Below are 14,302 nucleotides of genomic sequence, written 5' to 3'. Positions count from 1 at the left end.
CAAAATCAATAGCCTTTGCATCACCCACACTATTAGATGCCGAAAATAATTATTAAGCATTTGATATTTATTTGGAATGAAAATGTATTATATTTTTTTATAGGATGATTATTTTAAGATGGGACCACAAACCATTAGGAAAATCGAGATCCGGCCAAACTTGTTAATAAACGATTATAAATATGGGCCAGGAAAATAACTAATTATAATTTTTAAATAATATATAAAAAAGAAGTAAAAACCTGCTAGCCCAACTACCCATAAAGGTAACGGAAACAAATAATGAGGTAAAGCACGTTCGAAAAATACGGAGTATTAACATAGACTATATGGCTATGACGGTGAAACGGTTCAAAAAGGAGGCCAATAAAGATAGGATGTTAATTGGTCAGGGTAAAAAAAATCAATAAACTACACCACATAAAAAGGCTTTAAATACAAACTACAAAGTTTTGCGAGGAAACAAAAGGTCCATAACGGCAGCCATAGGAGAAGCTGGGGGGGGGGGCAAGGGGAAATTCCCCTCTCTTCAAATATAAATCGTTTTTTGTAAATAACATTTTTATACTAGGTGTAAAATAATCTTTTATAAACATTATATTTTCGATAAAATTTTTCTGAGATATCTTATTTATTAGAATGATATTATTGTATGGTAATATTGTAATAATGGCAATAAAAACAAAGTGGCTATTTATAAAAAAGATCAATACCAAGTATGCAAAATTATTTTAAAAAATTAATTTATCTTAATTTAACCATTAAAATGTGATCATATGTAATTTATAAAAACCTGTATTTGTTCTTGCAATTTTTCGAATAATAGATAATATTAGCTTACTATTTAAAGTAATAATACAATATTAGAATATAATAAAACAAAAAATAATTTTAAATTTTTTCATAAAATAATAATACGCCATCTTGCGGATTTAATATTATTGAAATTTAAAATTTAATTAATAATATTTTTAGTATAATTATATTAAAAGATTTAAACGATTTATTATGAGATAAAAGATAATTCAACTATTAATGTATATTTCTTTATTATTGAATATATTTAAAAATTTAATTTTTTATAAGTTATTTATATCATAGGAATATGGATCTCACTACAAATAAAAGATAATATACAAAAAATTTTACCTAAGCATTTGGATTGGAGATTATAAATAGGTTAAGATAAGAATATACTTGATTATCTTCTTAATTTTTTATTTTTGTACAATACATTTATTAAATATATATATAAAACTTAATATAAAAATGAATATATATTGGCACAGCACATACAAGATCTACAGGACATACGATATTTGGCACACCGAACAACTAACAAGGAAGAGACTCTTCATGCAAACTTAACATAAACTCTCAATACTTACCAAGATATAAGGGTTATTATTTTTTGTTGCCTCACTAAATACCACTGAAGGATGCAGATACATTATATATGACATTATTATTTTCTTCTTAACACTATTCTGCCGGTAACGGAACTAATACATCACCATTATTGTACTTCTTCCTTCTTCACTTTGCTAACTGGCTACATAGTGGTACCGTCCACTATAATAAAACGGGTAGACATCGTGTATGGGATCTATATACTAGTGAAAATACATGATGCACGCTTCAACTCCTGGTGGGTGATGAGATTACACTTCGTGCAATTTCTGGCGTGGTAATGAATGAATGAATATATATATAAAAGTGAATGTATATTTTAAAAAAATCGATGGCTCTAAAAAGAGCTTATAGTAAAAATGTTCCTAAAAAACAGGTATAATTATGTTTAAAAATTTATAATTGGAAATTTTGTTTATGTTAAAAATTTTTACGTGCTAAAATTTTTTAATAAAAATATGTTGATTGTGAGAAATTGCCTAGTTGAAATGACTATGGGTTGAAAAATAAAGTTATTTAGTATTGAGTATTTATTAATTTTTTTATTTTCCCCGCTAGTTAGAGGGTTTGAATTAATTGATGAGGGAAAGGAAGAGACGCAGGTTGCGTCCCAAATTAGGGATTTCCTATTGGACCATGGGGTGCAGGTTAAACCGTCAGGTCTTAGACCATCTTGTAAAGAGAGGTTTGTTGGTTCTAGGATGTTAGGTATTTTAGCCTTATTAAGAGCGTTATGGATGATTTTATTTATAGCTTTATGCCGCAGGTGGCGACCTTAGCTGCGGGAGCAGTTTAGGTCGTGTCTTGCGTTTGGTTGAACGGGTAGGTGGCAAAGGTGGCAAGTGTGTGAATGTGTAAGCCAAGTCTAAATCCTATGGTAACTCTCAGTTGGTCATTGGTTAAGAGATTATCAAGGGTTAGGCTTGGAAGTGCCTCGAGCCATTCATGCCCGCCGTATTTATCGTTTAGTTGAAGAAGTTGTATATTGCTGATATCGGAAGGGTTAAGACTATTTTGTAGTTTCTTTATAAGGGGTTCCAAGATTAATTTATTAGAAATTTCGGTTGGGAATGTTTGACCGTCAGGGGTTAGTTGATTCCATATTTCGATTGCTACTGTTAAAAGATCGTCATTGGGGGTTATGAAAGATGAGATCGCGGAATTGAGCGAAAGGCGATTAGAGATAAAAAGAGATAGGGAGAGTAATTCTAAGGGGATCAGGTCGATACCTCCAAGTTTGGCGGGTAATTGAGCAAGGTGCCAATTAAAGTCTGATAATGGAAGCTTAAGGATCCTTTCCATAAATGTCTTTAAGCGTATATTATGTTGGGTGAAAAATTCTGAGGAGGTGAATGAGGAGAATGAGTGGAAGAGATGCGAGATTTTAGGTAAATATAGGCACTTTTTTAATAGATAAAAAAGTTGGTGCAATGGGATATGATTGATAAACTTTTCCAAGTTTTGCAACTCGGAGAAGGTTTTATCGATAGTTTTTTCCGAAATTTTATTATTAAGTAGTGGGGAGCCCAAGAGTTGGATATCTTCGATTTCGATAATATTGGAATCTTTAAATGAGTCTAGGGGAATCTCGGGGTTGAGTATGCAGATTTCTGTTTTGGTGTTGTTTAATTCTAGGCCTATTTTGGGGCATTCTCTTTTGAGGTGATAGAGGGCTTTGCTTATTTGATGTTGGTTACCGCAGAGAGTGCCATCGTCTAGGTACCAAAGATTTAGGTCTAGATCAAAATCAGATTTGAGATCTTTCATCATATTATGGATGGCTAAGCAGAAGAGTATAGGGCCAAGGGGGTCGCTCTGTTGAACACCCTCTTCGGAGTATATAACGCAACCATTGAAAATGATAAGAGTGCTATTGGTATAGCAAATGTCAACGATGCGCGAGTATTGGGGGAAATTGTCATAAAAGGATTCAAGAGCAGAGGAACGAGATACAGTATTTAAGGCGTTCTTAAAATCAATTTTGCGTAGAACGGAGTTTATAGGTGGATGTTGTAGATATATTCGAAGACAGTGAGAGGCTATATCTACTCCTCCTTTTGTTCCGCAGCCTAATTGGTAATTGCAAAGCAGGGACTGAATATCCGTTTTTATTTTTTTTGCGATAATTTTAGTAATCAGACGTCTGTAGAAAGAACCGATAGCGATTGGGCGGATACCTCCTTTAGGTTTTTCAAATGCAATCAAGTTAGCTCCAAATATTATTTGATGTGCTAATGGGGATATCTCTAGTGATTATATTATTGAGGAAAGTGTTAAGTGAGTTAAAAAAAACTATTTGTATTGGGAGATTTTAGGAGGTCTATAGCCATCAGGACCTACTGCTGAAAATTTATTAAATTCGCTTATAGTGTCGCGTATATCTTGGTTTGATATTGTGAGAGGAGGGATATTGGGCGGAGGGTTTGGTTAGCTAGTATAAGAATCTCGGGAGAGATTTTAGGTTTTCAAACGTCGCATCATTAGATGGTGCTATTGTTTGTGAAAGATTAATTTTTGGGCTCCACATACGTCGCCTTCATTTATTTTTTTTGGAGATTTTGTTACAGGTTTTATTGAAACTTTCATTAGATTATTGGGATATTTGATGTGTTTTAGAAGTGTTAAGTTATCCATATTTTTAAGTTTGTCTTTTATGGTTTGGTAGTGAAATAGATTTTTCATCTTTTAGGATTGAGAGACATTTAAAAGGGAAAGTGAAGAGATTATTCCAATGATTTTATTGGGTATGAAAGAAATATATGAGAATAAAAATTTGTAATGTAAGTACTGACAAAAATTGTGAGAATGTTCAAAAAAAATATACAAGTTGAGTATATTGTAGAGATATCATTAATGTGTAATTTATAATATGAAATGAAATTGATAAGGTAATCTAAAAAATAAAAAAAGGATTAAATGAAATAAAAAGTTTCATTCATATTTACAAAGTTGGGAATATTGTTTTTATCAATTCAGACGATTTTTCAAATCTCTCAATCCATGTTAGGTATGTGTACACCATCAATTCTCGAAATTCCATTCATCTGTTTGAAATAAATAAATAAAAATAAATACGTACCGATGACATGACGTCACGATGACGTAGTGAGGACACCGGAAAATTATAATATAGATTATATATTTATTCTTAAGAATCCTACCTTTTTTAACAATACTCCTTTTTATTCTTTCATTAAAAAATACTAAACGGAGTTTTTTATTTTTAGGATTTTATATTTATTCCAAAAAAAATACATATTATGGTATTTATATATCATTTAAATTATTCTCTACCAAGATTCTATTTTTTTAAGCTTGCCAATTGGTCTCTCCGAATGGTATTTTTTTTTAATCCTACCTTATAAAATTAACTTATGAATTTTTTTTAACTTTAGAAAACTATCCCCATCATATTTCCTCTTTATTATTGTTCAAATATTGATATATCAGCCATTAATAATGAACAAATGCAAAATAAACCTTTAGAATATCATAATAGGCTTGATAGGTCCCATCAAAATTTTTTTTGATGATAGCCCTCCAACTACTAGAAATATGCATCTAATATTGACCCATCTACTGGTTTACATTATTTTAATGTTTGTTTAATTTCAACAATAATATTTTTTGCCTGATTTCTTTATTTGTCTAGTAGGCTTACCCTAATCCCTCACATTGCTACAAAACATGATGAATCAATTATTAAAGATAAGCAAAGAAAATAATGACGATTAAACAAACGCCTTACCCGTTTTAGAGTTACTGGTAGACAAAATGACAAAGAACTACGCTTGAAATGAACTCATCTGGAGGCTTATTTTGTTTTTTTATCTTATGTTTTATATCTATGTTTTTTTTATTATCACCCAGTTCTCCAAATGATATTTCTATCACCACCACCACAATCCCTGTGCCACCTCCGCATATTTTTTAACAAATATAAGCATTTAATTCCACACTATTATTAGCTTCACTAGGAATTAATATAAATATTACTTTATCCGATTCTCTGAAAAACTTTCATGAATATTTAGAGGAATGTTCACACTTGAATGTACATGTTATAATACAGGAATTAATAAATTAAAATATTATATATTTTGGTTATTGAATAGTAATATGTTTTAATTTATTTAACGTACATTCATTTAATTCTAAATTTTATTTTTATAACTTAACCTTTTTTAATATTGTATTCTAATTTATATTTTTAGAGAATGTATATAAATTGTGTGGATGAAGATAAAGATATAGATATATAATAATAAATAAAAAAATATATAATTTCTTACATTCTTACATGTTGCCTCGGTGTGAGGATCGCAAAAAAGATTCGCCACCATAAAAATTTTTTAAAAAATTTTTTTATTTCTTCTTTTCCATATATTTTTTATGAACAAATAAATTATATATAAGAAGAAAAAATTAAGGTAAAAGTCATTTTAAATTTATTCTTATTATGTTTTCATTCATAATTGTAAATATTCCTCGGGAGATATCCATTTATGACTTACTTTACGAATTGACCTATAATTGCGATATACACTACTCAAGATCATCGCAATGAGGATGTCATCTTTGAATTTGCGAGTTTAAAAGAAATAATCAATTATTTTGAACTACTTAACGGCATATTTTATATTTATAATGATTCGGAATTTATTTTGCTCCGATGTATTTTTGTAAAAATATAATGTCATAATGTTTTCCAAACATATATATGAAATATTATAATAATCATTAATAAAACATGGACACTAAAACAGAACTGTTATACAAAATTCCAATATTGGGACCACTTACTGAGATTTACTTAGACAGAATTTTAAGTTATTTTTCGACTAGCACATTATCGGACTCTATTAAAATAATACTTTACTTAATAATTTATCTGATGATGTATTTGATAACATTAAATCAATTTGCTCTGATACCGATTTATTGGATCATAAGATAGTGACTAAGAAGTTAACTTACCTTTTACCTGTACAAGATAAAAATATTTTAATAAATAAATTAAACTTATTACAGCAGAACCCGAGTGAAAATTTCATGCAATGGTACATAAGAGTTTAAAACTGCATAAAAAATGTAACTTTTCAGACGATAATAGATTAAAAGAAAAATTACGTACCTCCACCATTAATGATAAAATAAAATATAAATTTTGCAAAAATATTAATTTAATCTTAAATGAAATGGTGGAGCTAGGAATTAAATTAGAGTATTAATGATAAATTAGATATTGATATTATTAGCTATATGAATAATTAATATATATGTTAATTAATATGAAAGTAATGAAAGTAAAATTAAATGAAAGTATCATTAGAATGAACGTAAATTAAAAAGCAAATAAAAATGAAAGGTAATTAATATGAAAGTAAAATTAAATTGAAAATAAATTAAATTGAAAATCTCTTTACCTTTATTAATTAAATATTTTCTTGGTCTATTCTTTATTAATTAAATATTTTCTTGGTCTATTCTATAATTTGAGAATCTCTATTAATTATATAATTTCTTGGTTTCTTTATTAATTAAATATTTTCTTCGTATCTTCAATAATTTACAAAATATATAATTTTCTTCCTTTTTCAACAAAACAAACTAATAAAAATCCTTTTCCTTTGTTGCTACTGTATTTTTCCTTTTTCACAAAAATCAACAAAATACATGGCCAACAACAGGTTCATAATATATATCTATTATAATAATTAATTTTATCATTTTAATACAATTATAAATAATAATTTAAAATATTACAACAATAATGATAAAAAGTCTGATAAAGATAAAAACTTTAACAATAGAAATAGAAATGACAATAATAATTATTTTAGACCTGATAATAATTTTAGAAATAATTATGATACTAGAGATAATAATAGGAATAGAGATAGGAATTATAACAATAGGTTTAGATACTATGATGGGAATTACGGTAATAATAATTCGAGATACCATTATAATTATTATAGCTACAACTATAACAATTATCGCTACAATAATAATAATCAATCTAATTATGGTAGAAATAATACATGGCACGATTATAATCAAAGAAAACAGATCCAAGGTGATGGAAATCGTAACAATTATCAATCTTATGACAACAATTCAAATAATTATAGAGGTAGCGACAATTATCAGAGAAAGCAAATACAATATAACAACAATTCAAATAATTATAGAGGTAGTGAAACAATAATAGAAAGCAAATACAATACAATAACAATGATTACAACAAGAATATTGAAGAAATTATTGAAGAGAAAGTCGACTCTACGATAAACAAATATGATAACGATTTCAATGTTAACAACTTATCTGGGGACATGATTAATAATAAAGATAATGCATTTATGACTACTATAAAAGTGAACGACATTGTTACGAGTATGCAAGTCGATACAGGCTAACATACTATTATACCTCATGGTCTGGCTAGAAAACTTGGTGTTAGAGATATCAAGAAATCCGAGTTACAGTTTACTGCTTATGACAGAAATTTAATTTAAGATCATCGGCATTACACAAGTTAAAGTGACTTATGAAGGTATCTCAAAATATTTACAAGCAGTAGTCTTTGAATCTAGAAAAAATGCCTTGTTGGGACTTACATGGATCAACGTCTTCAAAAATATTTTAAATAAATTTATAGCAAATGTTGACACTAATTATGAAGACGAAATATATAAATTGATTAAAGAGTGTGAATCCAAATTGACTAATGGGCCAATCAACAAAGCAAGTGTCAAGTTACATTTAAAAAGAGATGCCCAACCCAAAATTATACCGCCTAGACGTATTCCTTATTTAAAAATTGATCTTGTGAGTAATGAACTTAAAAAATGGATACATGATAAAAAACAAGTTATAGATGATATTAAAAATAACCGGTTTATAATGAATAATATTTATAAAAACATTGAACTGGAATTAAGTATAATTAAGGATTGTCTTTACAAAAGCAAAAGAATCATAATTCCGTCTTCTATGATTAAAAATGTACTACAATCATTACATGAAGGTCATCTGGGAGCAGGAAAAATCAAATTCTTAGCCAAAGATTATATGTGGTGGCCTGGTATAAATAATGACATAGAAATAGAAGTAAAAAGTTGTGACGATTGTAACGTATATCTTGATAATCCTAACAAGATACAAAAACCATGGGTTTCAGCAACCAAACCGTTTGAAAGGATACACACATTATGCGGGTCCGTTCTTCGCAAGAAAGTGATGATAAATGGTGTAAAGGCATGATCGCACACAAAGAAAGTAACATGATGTTCAAGTGTAGACAGAGAAAGGTATTTTAAGGAGACATTTAGATCAAAAGAAACTGTTTTAACACATTTATTAATTATGACTTTAAGGATTCTTTTAAGGAGGGAAGTGTGGACAAAAATGTAAATATTACTGATAAAAATGATATAACACCTATTTCTAGACCGATGAGAATTAAACAAAAACCTGCTTATTTAAAAGACTACACAACTTAAAATATAAAATAAAATAAATATTAAAACGCTTGAAGTAAATTAAATATCAAAACGCTTATACTAAAACGCAAAATATGAAAATGCTGAAAATATTATATAACAATCTTATTGATTTATCATTCTTCAATTATTCTTATATCCAACTTGATGAATTATTATTTCTTATTATTCTCAACTTACTAATAATAACGATTTTGAAAAATGATAATAATAACAACTGAGTATGACAAGCAAGCTATATGACAAATTCACGATTTATAAGGACAACTTACAATATGGATATCAAGCTTACGATTTAAACAACCTACGTACAAATATAATAAACAGCCAACGATATAATCACTTATGGACTTATGAAACATTTTGATGGTCAAAACGATAAACCATTAGGACAACAAACCCTCCATGACTTCTTAGATGAAATTATGGGAAGGTTTTTTAGAAGAAGGAGAATGTTACAATATAGGAATTAATAAATTAAAATATTATATATTTTGGTTATTGAATAGTAATATGTTTTAATTAATGTAACGTACATTCATTTAATTCTGTTTATCAAATTATATTTTTTTAGTTTTATTTTTATAACTTAACCTTTTTAATATTGTTTTCTACTTTATATTTTTAGAGAATGTATATAAATTGTGTGGATGAAGATACAGATAAAGATATAGATATAAAATAATAAATAAAAAATATATAATTTCTTACATTCTTACAGTACAGTACGACCAATTTCAACAACTTTAATGGAAATATATGCAGTAGTTTTGTCGTGGCCTTTATAACAATACTTATGACCGTTTTATGGTTGAGTTAACATTGTCGTTCACTATTCTATTTTAGAGGGGGATACCAATGCTAACATTGACAGAAATATCGTTTTGCGTTTTTCTTTTACCAGTATCCCAAGGCATAGACATATCATCTTTATCAGGACGTAATGTGTTTTGTACACTGCTTTGTTAATCCGTCATCACTTTCATCTACAACCCTAAATGATATAAAATTATACATTAATTTTCTCCTCTCCAGACGACCGCATAGATTTATTTTGTCGCTTTTTCCATAAATGAAAATGACAACAAGGATTTACTCTTAATTTTATCAAATACATAATAAATAATCCTCAATATTTTTTTAAAAAAATTATCCTAAATTTATATGTCAATAAAAAAAAATATCTTAAAAAATATATTAAGAATTTGCATATAAGTTTCATTAGTGTTTAATGGCATTTTTGTAATTTAAATAGACAGCATTTTATTTTTACTTAACATAAAAAATTATATATCCCTTATCAAATTCTTTGACAATAATTTCAGAAATGCACATATTACAAAAAAGTATAAAAGTCGGTTATTTTTATTTTATTTGTCAAGATTCTCTAATAAGTGGTTGCCCAGGCCTTTTCAGTTTCCCTTAATACGGAATTTACATGTTTTTTTTCCATATATTAGACTAATTGGTAAATAAGATATTTCCCGTTCATGTGATGATATTAAAAATTTAACTATCTCCGAGGCGGGAAAAAATTTTCAAAATTATAATGGGTTGGACTGGGCTTGAAACCAGGGTTGCCATGTCTCTCCCCATCAGCGGGAGACTCCCGCAATTTTTTTTTAGTATTTCAACGTTTTTAAAATATAAATAATAATTTTGAGAGACAGTAATTGATTATCTTTATATTTTTAAAATAGATTTTAAATATTTATTTGAAAAACATGTCCAGTTTATAAATTTCTTTCTATACTGTTTTATTTTTATCCAATAAAAATCAACATCAATTCAATCATATAAGTCAGTACAGGGTATATCAACATTTATTGCAATACAAATATGTTTTCCAAAAATAATAAATAATACAGATGCAACTACAGTTGCGGAAATCGTATACAACTATCATGTAGTCAACATTCACAGATCTATATCATCACAATGTGGGTCGAATCTTTCATATGATATTTAACGACTCCAAGGTAAGTGCAAATCTTACTTTTGGTAGAACAAAAATGAGCAAGGCTATCACAAGTGTTTTAGTACCTGAATCCTAGAATTCTAGACGATTTGATAGATGGGCACCCATATGCAATTCTAGCAGATGCATCTAATAAGGGAAATATTAAAACATTTCCCATAATCCTTACTCAATAAGAATAAGAACATTTCAAAAACTGTTAAAATTTTTTCCTCAGATAGTGAAAAATCCAACGATGTAGCTAACCACATAATAGTAAATATAGCTGATTCAGGGTTATCAATGATTTGCATGTCAACTTTTTGCACTGTTAATGCCTCTGTAAATTTTGGCAAATCCAAAGTGTATTTACCGAATAGAGGCAGCACAATAATGAAAATTGGCTGTGTATGCCATATACTACATAATTCTTGCAAGAAGGCAATAAAATGAATATACTATCTGTAGATGTCGAAATAATTGTGATGAAATGTTTTAACGAATTTAGTTCATCAACTAAAAGAGTTAATTAATTAAAAGAGTAAGTGGAGTGATCTGACTTGGAATGGTGTGAGTTGTTGCGATATTTACCTATCAGATGGTAAAATTAATACCTGCCATCGATAGAATTTAAAAATTTTACAAACCTTAAAAATACTTCTTAAATATGTCCAAAAATTTTGAAAATTTTTTTCGAGTATGAAATGGCAGAAGCATATTTGGGTTAGTTTAACATGTAGGAAATCTACTTCATGCAGTTAATATTCTGTTGCAATTAGAATATTCTTTATTAATAAAGGTTCACAAAATTATGCTACAGCTCTGTTCATCTCTGCAGTTAAAAATTGATAATAAATTTTATGGCGCTATTGCCAAAAATATTATGTTAAAATGTTCAAATAACATTTTTAAATAAAGCAGATATTTATATTAGGACAATTTTAGATTATTTACAATCAAAATTTGATTTTAATAACTCTATTTATAAATGTATAAATATTATGACCTTGGAACAGAAACCATCAATTGAAGTTTTTGTAATTTAATAAATATATTGAAAATACCGAAAGATATTGATGTCTTGTTTGAAGAGATTGTAATTCTCTCTATTTTTTATGATTCGCCAGAATACTTTAAGTTAGATGGTTTAAAAGGTGAGGAGAAATGGTTAGATCGTAATAACATTAAATCCCCATGCTAGGAATGCGACTATGTCTTCTCCTAACCTAATTCTAATGCCTCATCTGAGGGCATTTTTAATGAAGACTGCCTGGAAAAAGGAGAGAAATAGGATTGCTTTAACAACATTAAAGGCCGAGCTAATGGTTAAACAAATTTATAATATGTCATGCCAGGATATAAATACCTCAATAACGACGGCAAACGTTATGTTCCATTATTTAAATCTCAAATAAAATATAATTAACATTATAACTATTTATTTTTTATATTTATAAAATCTTGTTTATACATTCGCGTAAAATAAATATATTTTTTACATTGTAAATCAAAATAGAGAGCATTACAATCTCCTCATACAAGACATCATTGTCTATCGGTTTTTTAAAAAATATTTTTAATATAGTTAGCAATGGCGTCATAAAATTTATTGTCAATTTTTAACTGTAAAGATAGACACATCTGCAATTTTGTGAATTATTGTTAAGATTCTTCTATTGCAATTGCACATTAACAGCATGTACTAGATTTCCTACATGTGAAATCATTCCTAAATATACCTCTGCCATTCATTATTGAAAAAATTTTCAAAATGTTAGGACAACTTTTATAATCTATATTTAAGAAATATTTTTTTAAAGGTTTATAAAATTTTATAATTCTATCGATAGCGGGTATTAGGAACAAATCGCAACCAACATTGTGCTGACTTAATTCTATAAATACACTCTGGTTTTTTCCAAATTCATAGGCATTATCAGATGAGAAATCTGACATCCACTTTATTGATAATACCAAATCTACGATATTTACCATTATATGGTAATCTATGTCTCTAATTTTTTACTATTTGAGGGGTAAAAATTTAATTTATTAATTGAAACGTCCTTAATTTTGTTGAAATATATTTTAATATTTCCCTTATTAGATGCATCTGTTAGAATTTCATATATATGCCTGTTAAATAATATTAACTTTTAAAAATTATTTTTTTTATCCTTAAGTCATTTATGGCGTAACTTAAATATTTCAAATGTAATAAAAATTGTTTCTTTCTTTTTGTTAAAAACAACTTTTTTTATTTTAAATCAATTTGTTTATAAACTAATATTAAATTTTATATTTTATAAATCAATTTACTTAACAAACTAATATTCAATTATTTATTTTTAACTTTTTAAAAAAGATCAATTTATGATAAATTACATTGTCAATATATATAGCAAACTATTTTTGAATATGTGATCATTATATTTTTTAATTTAAATATCAATAAATTCACGTAATATACGTCTAAAACATTTATTTTCTGCCTTGATCCCTGCTAACCTTTTCAATGCCCATCTTTCAAATCGTCAAGAATTGACCTCCTAGATTCAGGTTATAAAACCTTAATGATATCCTTGCTCATTTTTGTTCTACAAGTAAAGTTTTCATTTATCTTGGAGTCGTTAAATATTATGGGGAAAGATTCTGCCTACATTGTAATGATAAGTAGCTTGTGAATGTTGTACTACAAGATAAGTAATTACAATTGGAGCAACTGTAGTTGAATCTGTATTGTTTCTTATTTATGGAGAATATTTTTGTTTTGCAATGAATGTAGATACACTCCCCTGTACGGATTATAATTATGATTGAACTATAGTAAATAAAATAGTTATCATTGAAATGAGTACAATATTATTTTATTATGTATTTAAACTTGATACGTGATAATTAAGCGCCTATCCCTATAATGTAATACACACACACGGTAGATTTCCAATTGCGGTCTTGCGGGATATTCGCATATAATATATTTTTCGTTTAATTTTATCTTGTTTACATTCTTTTATATTTAAAAAATATCTTTGGTTTTTTTTTATAAATTAATATATTTTAATAAATCAAGATGTTATTTTATTTTAAAAAATATTTACCCACTTTGCATTTATATAAACTAATTATAAAAAGAGGCGGATATTTAAGTCAATTGGCCCGCCAAAATTTTTTTTTAGCAATTTTATATTTCTACTCAATTTTGGTATTTCTACCGCAAAATACTAAATTTCTCCCACAATTTAAAAATTTTGACCTAGCAACCTTGCTTGGAACCTCAAAATTAATATTAGTTTGCACCTGACTTGGGAATATCTCTTACAAATTATTAAGGGTTGAGCTCGGCTTGATAAACTTTTTTAAAATTATAAGATCTTGGATGCTTCTAAATATTGTGAGCTTGAACCTGGAATGACATCTATCGTAA

Source organism: Gordionus sp. m RMFG-2023, chromosome 1, assembly GCF_954871325.1.
Source record: "Gordionus sp. m RMFG-2023 chromosome 1, tfGorSpeb1-WG-v2, whole genome shotgun sequence".
NCBI lineage: Eukaryota > Metazoa > Nematomorpha > Gordioida > Chordodea > Parachordodidae > Gordionus > Gordionus sp. m RMFG-2023.
This window is presented reverse-complemented; position numbering follows the sequence as displayed.